Below are 22,505 nucleotides of genomic sequence, written 5' to 3' on the forward strand. Positions count from 1 at the left end.
GGATCAGTCTTATGTGCTGTAGGCCTGTGTATATATGGTTTTATTTTATGGCTGTGAAACCTTAATCAAAAAAATAACTTTTGGCCAGATACAGCGAAAGCATGACAGCTTCCCACTGAACTCATTAATTTTGCATGCAGCCGACGCCGGACGTCTGTCTCGGTTTAAATCTGGGCCACGCCGGCCAACAAAAATTCGTCTGCTTCTGACTTTCAAGGGCACTGGTTTGCTAAGTAGAGCTGCCACCAGCAAACTTTCGTCCCACAGCCTAATTGTCCCCGCTGCCACAGAGACATGGCGTTCTGGTCCCCGAGGGGTGCCGGTGAGGTTTGGGAAAGAGGGTTAAGGGACTTTATCAAGCGGCCCACCGCTTCCTCTCTGCTCCCTTGGCAGAGTGGGTGATGCCTGGATGTGTGAGACAAGGGCCTTTGACGGACAGGGAAGTTGAGCCTGTGTGCAGTTTATCAGCTGGCTCTCGCCACTCTGCTGCTATCAGCTGGCGTCCCCACAGCGCACGCCATGTCTGGGGAGATTAGAATGGAGCATCTGATACTTTTTTTTTTTGAAGCTGTGGGGGTTCCTCTATGATTCATCCATTCTAACAGAGGGGCTACTGTGTCCACAGAGGTAGCTTCGTGTGCCTGCCAGCATTTCCTGGGAGAAGTGCAACCGAACCCAGGGCCCACTTCTCAATTCGTCCTCTGTTGGTGGGAGTGCTATCTCTGAAAAGCTTTTTTCTTCATTTTTTTTTTTCATTGAAGGGGTCCAGATAGAATCCTAGTGTTTTATAGCATGCCAGTTGGCTGAGGCAATAGCTTTCTTGAGCAGTGATCGTCTTTATTTTTCCTCCCGCACATTCACTCTAGCTTGTAATCGGACGTGTCCTGTACTGTAAGGTGCTCCCTCTTTAAGGAAGTCCCATAAGGTGTGGGAACTGATCTTCTTTTGAGATGCACGCCCTTTGCAGGTACAGCAAAACAACTGTTCTGACGGGTGGAGAGCTTGTGCATGGGGTGTTGTAAAGGAAGGTCATGCATTTACCAAAATAAGCTAGGGCAAGTCGAGAAACCAGCTTGCAGTGCAACTCCAGGGGAACAAATTATATTTCAAATGAAAAAGCAGTTTAATCTACTGAAAGTGTATTTCACGTTACCTCGTGGAAAGTTGCACATACAGATGTGTGGCGCTAAATAAGTTACTCTGCTGTACTGTATGTGCAGAACCTGAAATGCATCAAGCTGTTGTACAAACGCAGTGCCTTTTCCTGCAGTTTTGCTTTTGTCTGCTTTAACGACGAAGGCAATGAACTCCTTGCTCACAGCTGTAGCATATGACGCTGTTATTGTTAATGAGACTCTTAAATATCTGTGTAACCTCTGTGTCTGTTTAGATGCAGATTAACGCCAACCACTCTATGCATCTTTGCAGAGTGTGTGACTGTTCAAACAGCCATTTCATAGAAGAGTATTTTTACAGGCACTGGTGACTCAATAGGCCTCAATTCACACTGCAACAAAATGAGATAAGAGGTGTTCAGTGACTGTTTTACAGATGATAGTCAGGCTACTTGTTGGGGTTAAAAAGGGGTGATAGTTTTAAAAACATTCCCATACATAAGATGGGAGAAGTGAGATGCCTCTTTTTGACAAACACTGTGTGAAAACATCAATCTGTCCCTTTTCTAACCACTTCTTCCAATGTGGGGTCACAGGGGAGCTGGAGCCTATCCTAACAAGCAACAAGGTACAAGGCAGAATACTCGAACCCCAGTCCATCACAGGACACAAATAGACAAACGTGCACACATTCGCTCCAGGGCCAGAAGTTTCCCAGAAGGCAATTAACCTCCCAATATGTCTTTAGACTGGAGAGGAAACTGGAGCACTGGGAGGAAACCCACATTAACATGAGGAGGACATAAAAACACCATGCACACAGCACCCCTGGTCTGGAATTGAACCCCGGGCCCCAGTGCTGCAAAGCGTTAATACTAACCACCGCGTCACCATCTCAGCCTCTGCAAAAACAATTTATCCTATTTGTGTAGCTCTTTTCTTTGCAAAGATCCATATAGGTGATCATCGCCATCATGCGCCGCCAGCTTCATTACAGTTGAGCAGAGGTGGAAAACTTCTTCAATAGTTCAAACAAGGCTGGTGTTTAGGTAGCCCAAGCTAAGCAAGACCGAACTGGGATCTGCCAAGAACAACAGTACAGGGTTAACACCCCTTCTTCTATGAACAGTGCCATGGGATATATACAAGACTTGGGATCATCCCAAAGGGAAGAATGTCCCCTACAGGTCAAATCAACAGCACTTTAAGCAGAAGCCTAGTTTTCTGTTGGGCATTCCCAAGCCAGCACTGACCTGACTTCAGCTCCTGAGATCTGACAAGAGGGTGATAATAAATACTGCAGTAGTCTGTCATGTTTACAGTACCATTAAAGTTAGTGTTTTGCAGATAAGTCTTAGCTGTGATGGTGCTGTATAACACTAAAAGACTTGTAAGTGAAAATGAAAGCTCTGGGGAAATGTTAGACCTCTCTGTTCATTTGGAACTGCACAACATAAGCTGAAATGAAATATATGAAACCAAGCAGGACTGGTGTCAGGTATTCCTTGGCCAATTGGATGCTGTCATGACACCTGGTATTCATATAAGGAATAAGGAAAGTAATGGACTTGTTAGAGAAATGACCACAGAGTTGAAGTTTTTAATCCTGGTAGATGTTGACTCTTGGCTCACCCACACAAAGAGGATTTGATTGTTCGGTAACTGAAACTGATTCATTGAAGAAGCGGTAGTGAAAGTGGAGTCTGAGCCGTGGCACATGGATGTGTTCAACTTTCTCTCACCTGTTTGAAATAGAATTGTCGTATTCGACGTGTACGCTGTAAGAGAGCATATGGACAGTTAGAATATTAACCTCGGCTTATGGACTGATCCTATAGGCAAATCTGCATGCGTTACAGAAAACAATAGCATTTTTGTTGCTCTGCTTCTTTCTTGTTTTGGCAGAGTTGAGAGACTTATAAGAGGGTGATTTGGGGTCTGTTTTCAGGAATATCCTAGCAAATCAATAGGCTGATTGTTTTTCTTTAAATACCCATTTATCCCGGGAATCAGTGTCCCCTGAATAGAGAGTTTTGGCCTTGTGACTGGATATTCATTTTGGAATTTTACAGAACTATGTGAAACAATTATTCAGTTATTCAGACTGAGGTTAGCAGGAAATTTATGCCTCCATTTTGTTGTGTGGATTAGCTGTCCATTCACGCTAGCAAGTCACTTTCACAGTTTTATTTTCCTGCTAAATGGGAAAAAAACTAAAATGCTAAAAATGAACAAACACGCACAGGTCTGGTGTAAACAACTGCTGTTCCACCTGGCCAGGTGCTTTTCTGTCAGTTCTGCCCACATAGTGTCCATTATTCAGTCCAGACTCTTGTAGCTGTTAATCAGTTATAATTGTTAATTACATCAGTTTGCATTATGTGGGTTCCCTCCCAGACATACTGATATTTTTTGTGTGGGAGTCTCTAAATTAGAAAACTAGACAAGCATGTAGAGTCATTCAACAAAACATGGTGATTGAATGCAAATACGTAAATGCAATTTTGATTCGTAATGAATTCCTGTGCTTTACTGCAGTCATCTACTCTGTTCTTACCTTTTTGTTAAGTTGTATCTTTAGCAGCTTTAGGTCAACAAAGGCATGCACACCCGGTCCAGCTTCAAAGAAGTACGTACTGTAGCCCAGTTTTGGTTAAATAAAGTCCTTTTATTTTCATAGTTCCTCTCCACTTGACCTTTTTTAAATTGCCAGTTCAGTTAGCTCAGAGTATAAATCATAGTTTTGGGGTTTGGCTCATTTTGGGAAGAGCTATTGCTTCGAAGTTCCGATCAAATTTGTTGGCCCAGTTCAGTGGCCCAGTGGTTAGCATTGCTGCCTCACAGCTCTGAGGCCCTGGGTTCAGTAATGAACTGGGGTGCTATCTTTGTAGGGGTTGTATGTTTTCCCTTTGTCTTCTGGTTCCCTCCCACCGCTTAAAGACATACTGGTAGCCTAAATGGCTTCTGGGGAAAAAACAGCCCTTTCTACAAGGCTCATCCCCAAATAGCCATTTTTTTTCAATCGCTTATTTTTGAATGCTTAAGCTTTGACACCAAGTCACTGGAGTTGTGATCTGTGTGTATTTTGGAAGCAAGAAAAAACGGAACTGTTTTCTTCATTTTTAGGGTAGAAATTCATTGCGTTCTAATCAGCCGTTTATCCATTTCAAGGTAACAAAAATTGAGAAAAAATATATTTGTCCCAATGTTAGATTTTTTTTTTAAATAAAGCCTTAGTTTATCATAACAGCTGGCAATTTAATGTTAATGGAGCATCAGATTGTAACTGTGAATTTGTGGACATTTTCCAACTATAAGCTACAAAACCACCTATTCTTTGGGAGCCACTTTGAATATTTAAATTCCTGTGTCATGAACAAAGGGCCGTATGAAGTTTTAAAGGAAAGTAATAACCTTTTGTGTCTTTTGTCCGGGATCTGTTAAGGAAATAGAGAGGTTGGAGCGTTTAATTGTTGATTATCTGGCCTGACAAGGTAAATGTGACGGATTTTATTTTTTTGTCCCGATATGCCGGGCTCAGGATGTGTCTACTATTCTATTATGCTGGGTTAGGTTTGGTGATTCAAGTCGTTTTATTATCAACAGAGCTGTTAAATCCAAGGTACAATCAGGAGCATGAACTTCCTTTGACTGCAAGAGGAGAGAACTCCTCCAGTGGTGGTTCACTGAGTCAATTTCAGGAAATCGGCTGTTTTCTGTGGTACATTTTTAGGAAGTAATTGTGAATCAGCCTTAAGCTGGTTCTGTCTCATACTCCAAAACATGTTCTGTCACTGTCTCGCCATACTGGATGTGTTTCATAACTCATATGATTAGTAACAAAATGTTATTTTTTCCCCTTTCTGTCAAGATGTCTCATTTTTTATTCAGTTTATTTCATATTACCACAAGTAGCGTTTGCATGTGTGAAGCTCTGTTAATACACTATACAGTATATCAGCGTATAAGCACATTATAAATTGGCAGACAATGTTGTTGTGTGATGCTCCACTCCAATTTATACATTCGAAACATAAAATTCTATCATTTCTTCCCTTGTTTTCCCCACCAATCACTTTTCCTACCCACTTTCTGCCGGTGCTCTCCAGCTGAAGTTTTGCTGTCTTGGATGTGGTTTGAATTGGCCTCTCTTAAGGAAGTGTGGCTCTCAACACTGAAAGAGGAATTGGCGATGGAAACTTTATTTTAATTTTTGGAAAATGACATGTTACCAACTGACTGATCACCTGGCTCTCAGCTGCTTCTCAGTTTGAGGTTCCTGTGTATCTGAGTCAGGATGAAGTGGGTCTTGTTAGTGTCTCCTTGCTGCCAAATGTTCTTCTGTTTTGGACAGGATTGTGCTGAACAATCTTCTGCTGTGTATTTTCTCCTCACTGTGTGGCCGTGGTGTTAGATATCCGTTTCTATCGGACGAGACCATTAAAGTTCAATTTTTAGAAGTTGTGATATCATAATCTCTCTTCTGTAGTAATGCAACAGTTTGATGCAGGTTAAAAACAAAGCTCTTTGGGCGTTTTTTTTCCCAGCCATAAACTTAATGACCTGTCTGTTTATTCTTTGGATCAGTTTTCTGTGACATCTCCATTGGCCAGCTGGAGTCTCTGTGAAGACACAGAAGCCAGAAGAGCAGCTGTTTACCTGCGCATGCTGTTGATCATTCCCTTTATTCAGTACTGTACTGCATGTGAATTCTGAATGTACATTAATACAGCACACAAAGGTCAAATCAATTTAGGTAATTAGGGGATTCAGTAGCAATAAACTATTTCAAATAACATAGAGATTTCTAAGATCAATATATAACAAAGCAGGTATATCTAATAGATTGCATCCACTACAGGAGCTCCAGAACTACAGCTCTGAAGGACTCTGTGATATGCAGCATTGTCTTTAGACCAAAATTAACGAAAAGCCAAGTAGGAATGTTTTTTCAAAGCATTATGACACTGAGTTTGGTGAAGTAATTTTGATCTAAGCAAGATATACATTTTGCTTTTGATTTGAATTGTGTGTGGGGCAGCACGGTGGTGGAGTGTTCAGCATTGCTGCCTCGCAGCGCCAGAGCCCTGGGTTCACTTCTGAATCTGGGGTGCTGTCTGTGTGGAGTTTGTATGTTCTCCCCATGTTCTCGCGGGTTTCCTCTAGATGCTCCAGTTTCCTCCCACAGTCCAAAGACATACTGGTAGGTTATTTGGCTTCTGGGAAGATTGACCCTGGTCTAAGTGTGTGTGTGTCTGTGTGTGCCCTGCGATGGACTGGCGTCCCATCCAGGGAGTACCCTGCCTTATGCCTGTTGCTTGCTGGGATAGGTTCTGTCTCCCCGTGACCCTGAGTTGGAAGAAGCGATTAGAAAATAGCTGGCTGGATTGAATCATGTGCCTCACATCTTAAAGTATGTTGTACAGGTTCCATATTGAGTCTTAGATTTCCTAACAGCAGGAAGATCCTTGCTCAAGCACGGTGCTGCCCACTGAAAACTTTTAAAAGATTCAGTGCTTCTCCACCAACTCATGACTGTGTTGTCTTGCTTCCCTCATGCATCCTCCTTGTGTCTTGAGCCTGTGGGGGTAGTTAAATGAGTCAACTTTAAGGGCAGTAGTGTGGAGTCAGTCAGGGCCATTGTTGCAGGTGGACCTACTTGAATGTCTTCAAAGTGGGTATCAAGGTCTTCAAGGTGAATAATATTACATTTTACTTTTACTTATATTTGATCACATGATCTTGTGTTGAATTCTAATTCATGTAACTTTTTATTTGTCATTTTAATGAGAGAAATGGAAAAGTTACATCATTCCTTGATGAGTGCAACGTGGACCACAGAACACTAAGCCCCCGTTTTCCATTTACTCAAGTATTCGGGAAACCTGAATCTATTGGGACACCTGTGTTTCAGAAAGCTGAACCTAGCTGATATTACAGTAACCGGTGAGCCAACTGACTGGACAAGTGCCTACATACCAACATTAACATCAGTGTTTTCTGTTCCAGGTTGTCTGTGCTCTCCGGGACATCAGACTGCAGGTCAGTTACAGAGGACCTTTTTTTTCCTGTAATACTTTGTCAAAACCATAGGATAAAGTCTGGGCTAACTGTGGCAGGTTCAGTTTAACGCAATATTGTCAGAGAAAAACAGAGCAAAGAGAGAGAAACTTGGACATTTTTTACCTGTTTTTTCTGAACAGGGTGTTTTTCAGTTGACCGGCAATGCAAAGCAACTGAACTTCTGATCCATATATTTCTTTCCAAGTGACGAACAGAAGTGAAATAAAAGCCAGAGTACACTTAGCCCCTTTGGGAATATTATTGTCTGTCCCTGAAATAGTATGAAGTTCCTCTTGCTGCAGGAGAACAAGATCACTTGTCATGTGTTAACAAACCAGGGGATTTTACTTTGAATCATACATGTTGTGACAGTTGTCTTTAGCATTAATACTGATATTTTTTTTTTTATTTGAATTTCTGATGATGATTTTTGATGTCCTATCCAATGCTTTCCCTGCAAATCAGTGCTGAACAGCTAAAAACAGTGCTGGAAATCACCTTTTGCAATATGCTGCTGTTCACTTACACAGTGACATACACAGTACAAGCCTCTTCATGAACCTGAACTGGGGTGAATGGATATTTACCTACTGCAGGTAAAATAATTGGCTAGCCCCTCTGTAATTATTATAACTTTTACATAGGCGACCTGCTGGCTCCGTTTCGTATTAAAACGTCTTTTATAAAAGCGAGAGCAGACCTGCGCACACTCATGAAGCTCCGAGGCCTGGTTTTCAACGGTTGACTTTTGGTTAAAAATAAACGAACCAGAGAGAATTTCACGCGCTTTGCGGAATGTGAGGCCCGCAGGACTGTTTACATCTACGTCAGGAGATGGTTGTTATCCACTGCGAGCTCCTCGCGCTGGCCAGGGAACAGTCCCGACATGTCTCCTCTCTTATCCTGCATTCCAGCGGCTTCGCCGGCCTTCGCTTTTCAATCCACAGCCTCACGCATCGGCTCCTGCTGAAGTGCAGACATATCTGCAAACAAAGTGTGCTTATCAAACCAGATAACCTCCCCAGCCTCCATTCAGCGGTCTCTAGCCCTGCTGTGAAACGTAGCCTTCTCAGAGTGACGTCTCCTCTTGAGAAGAAGAGAGAAAATGAGGTTCACTTGGATAATTTTGCGCTGTTGGTTTTTTTTTCTGTCAAAGCTAATAAGAATTTTTAAGGATCTACAGGCCTTTGTGTTACATTGCACTTATTTACAGTTTTGGCTTCACCACTTCCGAGAAAAGAACAAACTGCTGAACAATTTCACGTAGCTTCGTAGGTAACTTGGATTTCATAATTCAGGAAATTCTATGTGGTCATATTCACAAATATGACCAATTATATATGCACACACATGATGTAGGCCTAGATTCTTCTAATTGTAGCTGCACCTGGAGTTTGTGAATTCTGTGCATTGTATCTTGGTCCAATGCCTTCACTTTGCCTCAGCCCAGCTGCTTTCTCATCACATAAAGAATCTGAGTGTGATTATGGATACTTAATTCTTCGAGGTTTAGCTTAATCATCTAATCATTTTTCCTCATTCAGTTTTAAATTTCAGTATTTTACCATTAAGTTGCGGCTCTGCTCTCAAATTGTTTAATTGTTTGGGGGCCAAACCCTAAAAGGTCGGGAAGCCGGTTGGTGTTTTTTTAAAACTAATTCCGTGCAGATTATTTGCATTGTGAATTGGGTTTTGTAATGTGCTCCAACGTTGAGGAGTTTTAATTTTTTTTGAATGTATTTGTTTATGTAAGGAGTGGCCGCGAATGGCACAAGGTGACCAGACAAGGTCCTCTCAGGCATATTGCAGGGTCACAGTGCAAGTCTGTCAGTACCCAGGGTGCTGTTTTGGCCTGGTCAGACAAAGAGCGAGTCCAGTCCTTGACCTGCAGAAATAGGCTCGAACAAGGGTTGTTCCTTCCCAAGCCACTTAATAAGCCACATCTTTTTTAAACATCAGGACACATTGCGTTTCCCTGTTTCTCAAAAAAAATAAAACAGCAGAACTGCAGTCTCTCTGACAGCGTCCAGGATCAGCAAAAAGGATGGGCATTCTGTGTTTCCGAGATGCTGGCTGGCAGACGTGAGCTGTGAAGAGGACTGCTGCCTGCAGTTTTCCCACATTCCTCTGTACGGGAAATCTGTGGAGGCTGATGGATTGGGAGCAAATGTGAAAGAGCTAAACCCAAGAGGATTAGGCCTTCTTCTCAGTCTCTCTTACGCTGTGGGAACAGGTCACATGACCACAGGACCAGCGCCTTCTAGCACACCATGGCCATATTTAGACACTGAGAGGAAACGGCAGCATTTTGATTGTTTACAGCCAACTGGAAAGATTTTATCTTGGCACTTAAGGGGCATTATACCATAGGTCATAAGTGTAATAAGTACTACTAGCATTACTCGAATTCCATGAAAAATTGCTTAGCGTGTGATAAAGTACAGGAAATTTTTTTATTTTTCAAGTGTGAAACAGACAAAAATCTAGCATCCTCAGACTTGTTTAGAGAACGCTGCCCTGACTGGTTCCCATGCTCTCTCTCCATCTTTGTTTGCTTCAGAATACTTAAGCCTTACGACTTCCTGGTTTCTGTAGTTTAAAGAAGCTCTTTGATGCATTGCACTGTATTGGAGTAATAAAGTACACACTATAAAGTGTGGATAAATCCTGTAACAGTAGCTCTTCTTTTACTGTTGTATGTTTCTTTTTGTACTATTATTACAATGATAATATTTCTCTCTCATTTCTTTAGTGAACACGCAAATAAATTCTCACTTAGGAAAGCTGACCTTTTGGAATTAATGTAGTCCAGAGAGGGCATTTCAGCCACTGGGAAAATAAGGGCTCATGTTTTTGGCATTTCACACGGGTTTCACAAGTATCTTTACAGACCTGCAGGCAGTGGTAATATAGTCTTGAAATAAAGCCATTAAAATAAAATGAAAACCGGAAGATACCCTGGCCCTTCAAGGCCAGGAGTGAATACCCATGATTTAAAGGCACTGTTCTGAACCAGATTGTCCTCATTTTTGTAGTTCTGGTGACAAAAAAGAAATCTATGAATGGTCCTGTGTTTAAAGTGAAAGTTTCTAGATCCTTTGGTGTAATCGTCTGCTGTTCCCACAAAGCACAGCCCCAGGCTTCAGCAGGGCCCTGAATTATGCTGGGTGTTCCAGTGCAGCTGGCTCGAACCTGGGCGCGGTTTGTTTCAGGCTGACTCCGAGCGCAGACGCACACCAGGCCTGAATGAGGCCTACAGGCCCCACAGTGAAGGGTGACGAAAAGAGGCGCTCATCCTCTTTTCCTCTTTAATTTCCCTCTTTTCTCTTTTTGCGCTCTCAGGAGTGAATGAACAGTCCAAGCAGATTGCTGCTTGCTGGCAAGTTAATTAATTCCGGCAGCGGCTCACTGAGCTGGTCCTGAGCTGTGGCAGCTCCTGCTCATTAGAGAAGTGCTCTGCCAAAGCAGGGATTACCCACTGATTTCATTCCAAGAGCAGGGGCTTGCTAGCTGTAGTTCATCTTCCCATCTACCAAACATTTGTGCTAACGTGAGAGCTTTCTTTGTTTTTGCCTTTTTTAACGTGAGGGCAATAGCTGAGCTTCTCTGGCAAATTTGGGTTTTCAGGCCTCAAATCTTGGTTTTGCTGGATGATGTCTGAGTTGTACGAGTGGCACCTTGCTTCTTTCCACGTTTTCTTCGAAGCTTCACGACGCACGACTCTTCAATCAGGGAACCGAAGGTTTCAAAAGCAGTCTTTATACCCTGTGGAAGCAAACTGTGAAGTTCAGTAACAGGCTTTTTAATTTAATCCTTTATCCTGACCATCACACTTCACTCTCCCTGCAGTGGCTCTGTTTTACCCTGTGACAATTGTAATACTAATCTTGGCGTAAATAAGGAAGTGTAAATTATTTGATGCATATTTTTAAGAACTGAAGGGCCAGCTATGTCAGATACACTAATCCTGAAAGGAAAGAGGGGAAAATAAGAACCAAAGATGCCACCATCATCAGATATTATAATGTTTTAGTAATGCTGGAAAGTTCATCACAGCCTGTTCCTGATTTGAATAATCCTTCTGTTGAGACCCATCTCTCTCTCTCTGACAGATTCAAAAATGAAGGAATTGCACATGATTTTAATTAATCAGCAGGGATTCAGGATTTTTGTCCCCCTGTTAGAAAATGTAGAAATCGTTTACAGCCAGAGTTGTCAGTAGTGGCCCTTCTCTAGGCATTCTTTGAATTTAATTCCTCCATCAAAACGAGGGGGAAAGCATGCAGCTCTTCAGAGGCTGTTCAGCCCCAGCTGAGGTTTGGTTCACAATGTCAGCACTAACGTGACCCAGAAAGATGGCTGAAGCACAGAATGGCATCACAAAGTACCCCTGCCCAGGATACAGTAGCCCCCTCTCTCTACTCCCCAGAGAGAGAACTGTCCCAGCTCTTGAAGGGGGATACAAAACGGAAAAATATCCATGATGACTGCAGTCTACACAAGCCATACAGCTCTTGGGCCAGGAGCCAAACGTGTAATTTAAATCTGCTGAAGCTCCTGGGAAGTGATGAACTTTCCAGCAGCGCTGTTTGTACCATAACATCGGGAGATTATTTTTCTTTTTCACTCATAGCAGTCAGTGGTGTTTTCTTGCTTGGAGTTTTCAGCAGTCACAGCTTTGATAATGTTAGCTGAGATGTGGCTTCACAAATTACTTCTGATTAAATCTCATCTTGGCAGCTATTAGCAGGTCTCAAATAATAAACCCCTTCCTTGTGATGCACAATGTAGGGCACAGCATAGACACTTGTACAGAAGACTCATTCAGAAAGGATTGTCTGAGTAGTAGGAAACCTGTACAGTCCCATTGCAGTTCAGTGCACTCACTTGAGGGTGAGGCTGGTCAATAGGTTGTTAGACAGATATGATGTTTATATCATTGTGTGTGTTGTTATGATTATGGAAACAATATTATGCTGTTATGTTATTTATGAAAGCAATATTGATGAAGTATGTCCTCCGTGAAGCCAGGAATTGCTTTGTATAAAGGAGTACATTTTCTAAAATTATTTTACAACTTATATTTGCATATTTCATTGCCTAAATTGGATTTGCTCCCTTCGTGATTTGGTGGCGGTATATTTGAGTTTTCCATGATTCTACACTGGTTTAGATTTAACAGTGCTTAACCAATGTTGACCCTATACCCTGTACCTTGTAGATCCCAGATACTTAAATAAAAGTCTTCAGTCAGTGGCTTAAATGGACAAAGTTTCTTAACGATATGGTAAAGAATGAAATACAGAATGTCAGCATACAGTAGGTTCAGATTCAGCGTCACTGGTTTTAAATTTGTCTCCTGGTTAAGACATTGGGAAAAGGTGTTTTTTTTAGTTGAGCTAATTCCCACGATAACAGATTTGTACTTCAAACTTGAAAAAAGATGGTAAGTGCCATATCAGTACTGCACTCTTCAATGTACAGTGCTTTACCAATGTGTGTTGTGGTGGTTTGCTTCACCTCTCTACTTCCTGCCACTGATGCGTCTTTTCAGAAAGTTCCTTTTTTCATTTTCTGGAGAAAATGTCCAGGGAATGATTGAGGTGTGGAAAGTACCAGGTGTCTCAGCTGTGGTATTTGGGTAGACAATAACAAAAAGACAAATGAAAGTGATGTAAGCTCTTTTAGACATACTTTTCAAAGTGTCACTTCAGCACCTCACTTCTGCTCACAAAGCCACCTGAGCCTTCAGATAACCACATCTGAATCCTGTCCTACCAAGATGTTTGCAGACCCCGACTTTAAACTGGCTCAGACGCTCTATACCTTCTGTTGACCTCAGTCCATGATATGGTGATGATAGTTTTTGGAATAAAGTTTCTATACAAGCCTGTAGAGAGGCCCGTAGTTCTACAGTGTCTCTGAACATTACAGGCATCTGAAGAATCGCTCCCATGGCAACCAAAAGCCAATTACTCCCTTACACAGTAAATATTTACTCCCACTCCACTCTGACTCAGCTGTTGAGTGAACTGGAGGTTTAGCCTGACTGTGTGGGATTCGGAGGCTTGGAGCTTGCGTCAGTGGTGGGTGTTCTTTTGGTCTGGAAAGGTGGAGGAGTCTGAAGGATGTTTTTTTGGTACAGCTAGGGGGCAAGAGCCCTCTTGTGTCATGTAGTTGTATTGTTAACTTTGGCTTCTGCACTCAGTGAGGTTTGTACAAAGGACATTCCTTCATGTGTTTTACCACATAGACAATAGGGGCATATCTTTAGTTCAAAAGAAAATTATTCACAGTCATGCTCAGAAACTACATAACGTGTCATTTGAAATTCCCCAAAGTCTTAAACGTAAAAACAAAACATAAGTATCCATTTCCCTCATGGTATATATGTAATTGAACATTCCAAAACATAGCATTATGTCAGCTATGAAAATAAAAATTGCTTATTTGGTGTCAAATGCTGTTTTTTTGTGAGAGTTTAGTGATTTTAAACTCCCAGATTCTTGAAGTAATCTAAAACTATAGTATCCATATGTCTTAAGCTGAGATAGCAGCTTGAATGATTGCTTTGTACTGTAGTTTGAAGTCACAAGAACATGATTGAACATGTCTGGGATTATGTATGAGCCCAGTCCCCAGCCTCATCATAGCTCTCTGCACTCTGTTGTCTTCCTGACTAAGCTCTGTTGTGGCTGAAAGGCCTTCTCAGCCCTATTAGTCAGGGATATCATTTTTCAAGAACAAAATGCGCCCTGCACTGTATCAGAAATACAGTTGAAGAGACCAACTTAACTTACCCATAATGTCCCCCCTCAACTGAAAATTCACAAGTTGCACAAAGCTGCTATGACTGCATTCATGTTAGTAATGCTGTTAAGGAAAAAGGTTTCTGTAATTGCCCTGTTTATTACTTAAGATAGCTGCAAAACCTTGTTCGGTCTACTGCAGTCCATTTCTTTGGAAATGTGTTGTGAAGTTTTCCGGAGTTTATGTGGAATGATCTTGTGCCTTTTTCCATAATAAATGGAAACAATTCATTAGCAATGGAAGAATCCAAACTATTTTGGTTGCGTTTGTGCTTCATATGTTAAAATGTTAAGGATGCAGGCATTGTGCCATGTCAACGTGGACATCTGAAGTAAAGGAATAAAAATTAGCTTCACCTAACAGATCTTTGGTGTTCTCTGCCTCCCCAAGCTACTTGGCCCAATACAGCTAGGATTTAAAAATAAATAACCAGCTGCTGATTAAATGCATTGGGTAAATTAAAATAATGTGCTAATGATGATAGTCAAAGGGGACAACTCATGTCACTAATCACTGGCACTGTAGCTATCCCTTTCCTACAGAGCAGACTGACAGGCAAATATATTAAGAGCTCCCCTCCCCATGAGATAGAATGAAATCTCCTATGCTTATCTCCAGGCAATGCAAGTGTGTCACAAGACTATATTCGACATAGATGAGTATGGGGAACACCACCAACTGGGATGGAATGATATTGGAATGGAAAAGGCTAATGATTGGAGTGCCTCTGAAAGAACTGCCGTGGCTGGGGCTCAGCTAGCAGAAATGTCAATCCTTATAGATTGTGAAGCTGTCAGGAAAGACAAATAGCATTGTCTGTAAGGGTGCATACTGCGCGGTTCCAAAACCATAAAACATCTTCCCACAGGGAGCGACTGCAGAAAGGGATCGACAGGAGTGTCGGCTGATAGTCAAAGGAAGAGGCAGGCTGCAGTCGAAACGAACAGCTGTAGGTGCAAGGAATATTCCTAAGCAAGGGTTCCTAATTTGTCAGCATAGAGATTTACAGGTGTAGTGGCTACATGGCTGTGAATATATTTAAACTAAGCGGGGTTTTAAAGCGTTTCCCAGAATTGGTATGCTTGAGGTGCAGATGATTATAGATATACTCAGGCCTTCCGCAAAGGGCATAAAGTTACAAAGAAAGCTTTAATGCAGACTGCTGTTTTTTTAACAATTAGGGTTGGAGGGTCCTAAACACCTCTTGGCTAAGACTGTGCACTTAAACTCGATTCACAGAAATGTGCTACTTAGAGAAAATCCATGTTTTCATAGCTAGCTGCCCGTGGTTATTGTAGACACTTTGGTCACACCTCAAGCAAGAATGTGCGCCCCACCTGAAGTACATATGTCATTTCCTTTTGGCTTTACAGGAGATTTAAATATAAAAGTCTTTTTTTTTATCAGTTGGTATGTTAATGGCTTTTAACCTATGGAAGTGGAGTGAGCAGTGGAGTGGATGATTGAATGCCAGCAGTTTTTGGCTGCAGTTAAATACATTGTTTAATGCAAAGTACCCAAAGCCTGAAGGATCTCTTCTCTTTGTTACTGAATTCTTTCATCGGCATCTAATAAGAAGCATCATAGAAGGTTGTGGAAAGGTAACGTTTCTCACCCATTTACTTTCAAGAGACGTTTAAGAACGTTAGACAGGGTACAAATGAAAGGAGGCCATTCAGCCCCTCTTGCTGTTGTGTAGTGTGTAGCTAGTAGTAAGTTCAAATACAAAGATCTGGCATTTTCTTGAAAGAAGCCAGGCTATCGGCTTCAACCACATGGCTGAGTATCCTGGTCCATACCTCCACAGCTCTTGGAGTAAAGAAGTGCCTCTTGTTCGTGGTTTTAAATGCAAATTCATGTACTGTAGCTTCCATTTGTGTCTCCTTGTCCATGTTTCCCTATTTGTTGTAAAAAACCCACTGGCAATATACTAGAAAATCTACATGGGAGGTTCTTTTCTACAATATGAGAAGGTATCCTGCTCTTGTGGAAATTTGCTTAGGCAGGGCAAAAACAGCAACAACCAACAGCAAAAAAAATAGTGATCCTTTTAGCACAGGATACACTTGAATACCACCTGTCGTTGCTGGGTGTGTTTCAAATGTCCAGGCTTCAGGAGAATTGAATGTAAAGCTGTAGACTTAGAATTTCATCATGAGAAATTGTGAAGGAACAGGTAAAGGGTTTATTCCATGCTGAAAAGAAAAGAAAGGAAAAACAAAGTTTCGGCCGTGGAGCCTTCTTCAGGTGTGTACTTGATTACTGAGTGGATGTTATTCATCCAGCTGAAATATTACTCTGCGGATTGCAGTAGTAATTGCCCCACCCCTGGTAAAACAGCTTGTCTCCCCGAGTAACTGGAAAGAATTAAAACCACAGAGGACTACCCTCTTTGACTTACCTCTTCCAGCTGGGTCAGCAGTTCCTCTGTGACTTAACTAAATCTCAGCTTAAGCAGTGTTGGCATGATTTCTTCAAAATAGTTATTTGGTGTGTCCTGATCCAGTGCAACTGTGTGTCCATCACGGTGTGTCCATTATTTTGTTTGTTACTTTACTGTACCCAGGGCTATATTTTGGATTTTTGGTGACCGTGCTTTTTCGAGAGACCAATTCTTAAATTCTCACCTCATTTTTTATTCTTTATTGTCTTTTTTTTCTCTTTTTCTTTATCAATACGCATTCTTGGGTTTGGAAAGGCTCTTCGTAAATAAAAGTTATTATTATTTTCTGTTGAGCATGTTCTCTAAGTTTCAGATCTATTTGGTTTTAGATTTGCCATCCTGACTAGTTATTTATTTCTGCCTCTTGAATAGGCAGTCAGGAATCACATGAGTGCTGTACAATGATCTAAATTGTACTAAACAAACATTGGGGATATGGCAATTAGTTTTCCCAGCCTGTTTTTATACCTTTAACTTGAGGAATGATTTCAGCTAGAAGAGTCTGCAAGCATCAGAAATAAATGCGAGACCTTTGCACAGGAGGAGAATTTGTCACTGCTTTCGTAGCCTAGTCCTATACAGTAGTTCATTTCAAGTTTAACGAGCTGCAGGCTCTTGCTCAGCTCACACAGATTGAGCTTGCATGTCTTTTGATGCAGTTTTGCTCAAAGTAATGTGACAAGCTGAAAAAAACAGATATCTGTCATATGTGAAAGCCTGCTTTGCTTCAAAATCTGCAAATGGAGGAAACTGCTGTGCAGGTAGAGTTTTATTCTAATTATATGAGGTTTCTGAATGTACATTACTTTTTAAAGTAAGACGCATTTTAATTTTTATATAACTACCGAGTATGTTAAAAACCTAGGAACCCTCTGGGTTCAGTGCCTGGGGCGTGTAGTTAATTACTGATGATATCTCGGGAAAGAAATCCCATATGGAAATTATAGTGTTGTTAGCCCACAGCCACAGAAAGATGAAACCCGATCTTCTGGCATGACCTAAGGAAAGCTAGTCCAAACCTGACGAAGCGCAGTGAACTCAAAAGAAATGTGGACACTCTCTTCTCCTAGTCTGGATACTTTGTGTTTTGCAGAGTCATTTTCTTTGTCTCTGCCAGTGCAAACCAAAGGCTTGGAAGTTTGCAGAAAGGTAATTGTTTCCTTTCTTGGTCGGCCAGCTTCCACACTCATTTACTTACAGGAGAAACATGCTTAAAGGGTGATTCTGCACCATTGCCTGAACTGGCAGAGCCAGAAATCACTGTCTGGGAGTGGATTAACAGTCTGTGTTCTGGTTTTGTTTCGAAATCCGTTTTCCAGACATCTCCTGTGCAAGAGCATCATTTCTACGCTGCAGAGGAGAACTTCACCTTTTTTTTTGTGTGGATTGCTTAATGTGGATCAGAGTGTCAGGTGGTACTTCCTCTGTGCTGGAGGAGTGACACTGTGCAAAAAGCGATTTGTCTTTGGGTTATGATTTTAAAACGCCCGCACTGTGGACAACTCCTTTCAGACTCTGGGTTTTAAATGTTATTTTTAGTTTGCATTGTTCCCATCATCCATTGCAAGTCAGTGCTCTACTGTACTGAATATTATCTGAAATGGCTGCAAGGTGTTTGTTAGTATCTGCTGCTTTCTGTCGAAGAATGTCTCCTCTAAAGTTGCACTTACGTCTGCATAGGGCCCCGGTATGCAATGTTTAGCTTCTGATTTATCCAAAGCTGTGTTTGTTTTTCTAGGACAAGGATTTAATGAGCTCTGTGTTTCAATGGGGACCACACACATTGTCAGACGGTGTTAGCTTTCAACTGGACGCAGTTCATAAAAGCCTTGTTGCCTATATGAATAAACAAAACCCCAAAATGAGCCCAACGGCACTGGACAAAGTTTCAGATGAGCCTAAATCGGTGTGAGAAAATAACGGCAAAAAGCAAAAAATAAACACAACTAGTCGTTTCCTTCAGTTTCATCCTGCCGCTGGCTGCTTCTTTGAGTTATGAAGAAGCCCATCTTGTTAAACCAGGGACAGGGATGATCCTGTACGGTCAGAAGAGCTTTACGTATTTTTTTTTGCTCTTTGTGTTGTGTCTGGCACCTTGGTAATGAAAGCAGCTTTGGGACTGTGTGTATTTGGTGGGGAGAAAAAAAAACAATATTAACTGTGCTTCTTATCCAAACAGACCCTAGAGAGAAAGGTTTGAGAATTTGTCTGCTTTTTTCTTGTGTAATTGCAAATTGCCAACACAGAGGGAATTATCAGACGTTTGGGCCTCATTGCAAGCGGTAGAGCTTATTAGGTTTAATGAGTTGGTGAACCAAACCGCCTCACATTTTCTACCACAAATGAATGGCAGTATCTGCGCTGGTAAAAGTGAGAAAAGGCTTCTGTTTTTTCTTTTGTTCTTAGCTGAAAATTGCAGTTTGCTCAAAGCACAGTTACGTATTCTTTTCTCTTTGCCCAACTTTCTCTGTTTGAAATCGCTGTAGATAGAATGCACAATTAAAATTGCTGCAGCCTTCTGTTTTGCATCAGTAGCTCCTTGACCATTTACTTAATGTCTTTACATAATGATAGATGGTTCTGATGATTAAGAAGTAATTCTTCTTGTTATAACAAAAGGCTGAGCTCAGCTTTCTGATTTCTTAAAAACACCAGGTTTGATATTTGAATTGACTTACTTTAAAATTGGCAGAATGAGAACCTGTATAAATACCCATTCTATAGACAGCATTCTAATTCAAGAATGTTGAAAGATATAACCACTCCCCGCATGAGTAATGATTAGTGTATGGTTGTTATCAGAATGTACAAAGGTGGCCTGCCTATAAGAGAGAATGCCTGCAGAATAAGACGTTTTGCTTTATCAGTCAGCTGACTACCCAAAAGAAAAGCAAAACTGGCTCTTTATGATGGGCAGGCCACACTATCCCAGATCCATCCATCCATTGAATCTGTTGTAATGCAAGAAAATCCTGGATGAAAGCATAATAAGCATGATTGATTCCACTGACAGGTGCTAGAAGGACTATGAAAAGAATATGCATATTCAAAGGCATTTTAGGAGTAAGGCTGATAGCTGAGAGACTCCATCACCATCTTTGGCAGGCTGGAGGACATCTGAGGTTGAGGCAGAGAGTGGTGGAGCGTTTTCTTCAGAGAGGAATACCGTTGAGTCTTTGGCAGACTTGCTGGAAGATGGTGTGTGTAAATATTGTGATGAGCGTTACACTGGATGATGTTGTGGGGGAGTATTTTGGGGAGGAGCCACCATTAACACAAGAACACCTTTGGTGTATACTAAAGGCCACTGCTCAGCGTTACCTTAACAAAGTCATTAAGCTAACAGTTGTTCCTGAGAGGAGGTACAGAAGTGCTGTTTTTCCATCAGGACAACGCAAGACCACACAGTACTCCGATTCTAATCAGAACAACATGGAAACAGCTGTGTCCAACTTTTTGTACCGACCTGATCTCGTGTTGCACCTCCTTTCCAGTGCCACCTACAAAATTATCACCTGCCAACCTTCGCCACCTGACCACAACTAAATGGGGAGAGGGGTGGGTCACCCCACAGCAGTCTGTCCAGAGGCTGATTAGGTCTATACATCAACACCACCAATGTTACGTTAATCCTTAGTGAAAGTCATATCAATCCTTCCCTTCGATTTTTTTTTTGCAGTCTGTCATCCTTAATACTAATAATCTACACTGGCTGGTGTTTTTGTTCTCACTTCCTGTAATTTTGTTTATATTGTGGATCAGTCCATTGCACTAAATAAGTATCAAATACATCCTCTATAATTAACTTGCATGTGTAATCAGCATAACCCTGTTTGTTTCCAAGGGTTGATCAGTGAGTCAGCACAGCTCTTCATTTCACATGGGGACCAGGAATCAAACCCAAGGAGCGAAGCATACAGTAGCCAATTAAATGCTGTAGTAGTTTGGATTTGGAAAATGAACTACACAGGGAAAGTGTAGGTGAAGTGTCAGACCTCTTTCACTTCTGACAGGCTTTTGAAGCACTTCTTGTTAAGTAGTTAAAACGGTATAGCTGGAAGAGCTACAGATACAGCTGCCACGCTGTCAGCAGCCCTCTGGGCGATATTGAGCGTCCCTCCTAATTAACCCATCTGCCCTCTGCCTCTCCTTGCCTGTCCAAGCATGATGATCTCACATGTACGATAAATTAGGACCCCATGGATTCTAGCCACAGAGACTTTGAGTCCCCAGTCCTCTTCAGTACGCAGAGTGAGGGTTCTGGCTGACAGGAGCCGCCCAGGTCAAACTGCAGGAATGCCTTCAGCTGCTTGATAAGGGAAGCTGTTTTGACTCATCTGGCAGGCCGCCACGTGCAGCACAGAGCCTGTGTGTTTGACAGACGGAATTGCTGATGAGCTCAAAACCTGTGTTTTTTTCCAAAGATTTCTCGTGATGAATTTTTGGAATTTTAATTTTCCTTGCGTGAGTGCCAGATGCTGAGATACCCATTTTTGTTTAAGTGACTGTTTGCCACTTCAAGAATTATTTGGCCTTCATAGACAGAGGTCCAATGACACTGCAGTGAGGAACCACACCAGCAGACACCATTATTGCCTCTGGATCTCTGTCAGCTCTGATGGTGTACCTCAGAGCCGTACAAACTGCCAAAAGGAGTAGGTTGTAGTTTTTCTGCCGACTACTCTCAAAGTGTTTTCTTATCCAGTACAAAATTAGCTCCATATTTTCTACAATTTAATAGACATCCGGCAATTTTTCCAAAGCTATGCTTATGAGAAAATAATTATTTTCCATGACTGTGTAACCTCTGGCTGAGATTTCACCTTGAAAGACTTTTCAGTACATTTCAGCCAATCTGGAGCAGGTTCTAGAGCAGTGGTCAGCAACTTATCCTGGTTTTCATTCCAGCCAGCTGAGCTCTTAATCAGATTTAATCAGATCAAAAAGGTGCTTAATTGTCTGCTCACTGATCATTTAAAGCGACCTTTGATACCTGCAGGACCACTCCATTCAAACTGGAGGCATATCACAATGCAACTTGAGCAAATCACCCCTACTAATCATTTCTAAAGCCTGGGAACTGATACCAGTTCTCGCATTCAACATGTTAATTTAATTTATTTAACTCGGTGAAGTTATAGGCAAGTTCATGAAGGCTGCAACCTTCTAAGCCTTTGAGTTACTTACTGAGGTAGGATGCACTGGAGTTAATGGCATTGATTTTTATTTTGTACTTTGTATTTGATTCTTATTTCTGAGAACTCTTCTGGATATAAGTAAGCCCATTTGTGCTCTAGTTCCAACGCTTTACTCAGGCTCTATCTCTAGGTACCAGTGTTACATTGAGAGCCCAGCTTAGTTGAGGCAGATAAGCAAAGGGTGTTTTTCCACATTGGTTTTGGGAATTTAATATATGGAATTTGTTTTGTTTCTCTACCCTTATCTTTACCAGGGTCCATCAAAGGAAGGGTCTATCAGAGAGAACATCCTTAAAGTGTGTTGGGCATGTGAAACTCTAAACCATTAAAGATCTGGAAGGCTTCTTTTGCAGTGCAACCTAGGTCATGTTTTCTAGAGATCACTGTTGTGAGTCTGGGCTGCAGAATGCACTGACGAAGTGACACACTACTGGCCTGGTGCAACTCAGGTTAAGTGCCCTCAAGATGGGATTTCTTAGCTTTGCTGCCTGCTAGCTTTCCCACCCCAGCTAGCTGTAGCATCAGTGAGACCACCATCAATATTTTAATTCTGCTCTGGGACTCTGGGCTCACAGTCCAAAAAGAAGCAGATGGTGTAAGAGTGCAAGTCCCAGAGGATTTGAAGATTTGTCATTACCTTCACTACGCAGTGAAAGTCTGACTGGCAAGCCGAATTGATCAGCAGTCCGTGATTCCCTGCCTGAAGAGTCAACAGAAAGGAAGCTACTTGATAATTATGAGATTAAGTTTACAAAAAAAAGCAGTAACGCTGAAAAACCCTTTTCATTGTGTAATTTGAAATGTGGTTTGGTAGTGGTGTGGGATCTGGTACAGTGTTGAACACCAGGAGGAGGGTGGCATTTGAGTTGTGGATGT

The 22,505-nt window shown here is 41.7% G+C and overlaps 1 protein-coding gene across 3 annotated transcripts in view; it reads left to right on the forward strand.

Moving 5' to 3' along the window:
- src (SRC proto-oncogene, non-receptor tyrosine kinase) overlaps positions 1-22,505 on the forward strand; it is a 59,594-nt gene that overhangs the window by 12,216 nt on the left and 24,873 nt on the right. For 2 of the 3 annotated variants that reach the window (XM_088937587.1, XM_088937588.1), the window contains exon 2: positions 7,125-7,157. The exons of the other annotated variant lie outside the window; for it this stretch is intronic. The gene's annotated coding sequence lies outside the window, so the exon portion shown is untranslated. The remainder of the gene's footprint in view (positions 1-7,124; positions 7,158-22,505) is intronic. 3 annotated transcript variants of the gene reach the window in all.

Source organism: Atractosteus spatula, chromosome 19 (assembly GCF_055471065.1).
Source record: "Atractosteus spatula isolate fAtrSpa1 chromosome 19, fAtrSpa1.hap1, whole genome shotgun sequence".
Classification (NCBI taxonomy): Eukaryota; Metazoa; Chordata; class Actinopteri; order Semionotiformes; family Lepisosteidae; genus Atractosteus; species Atractosteus spatula.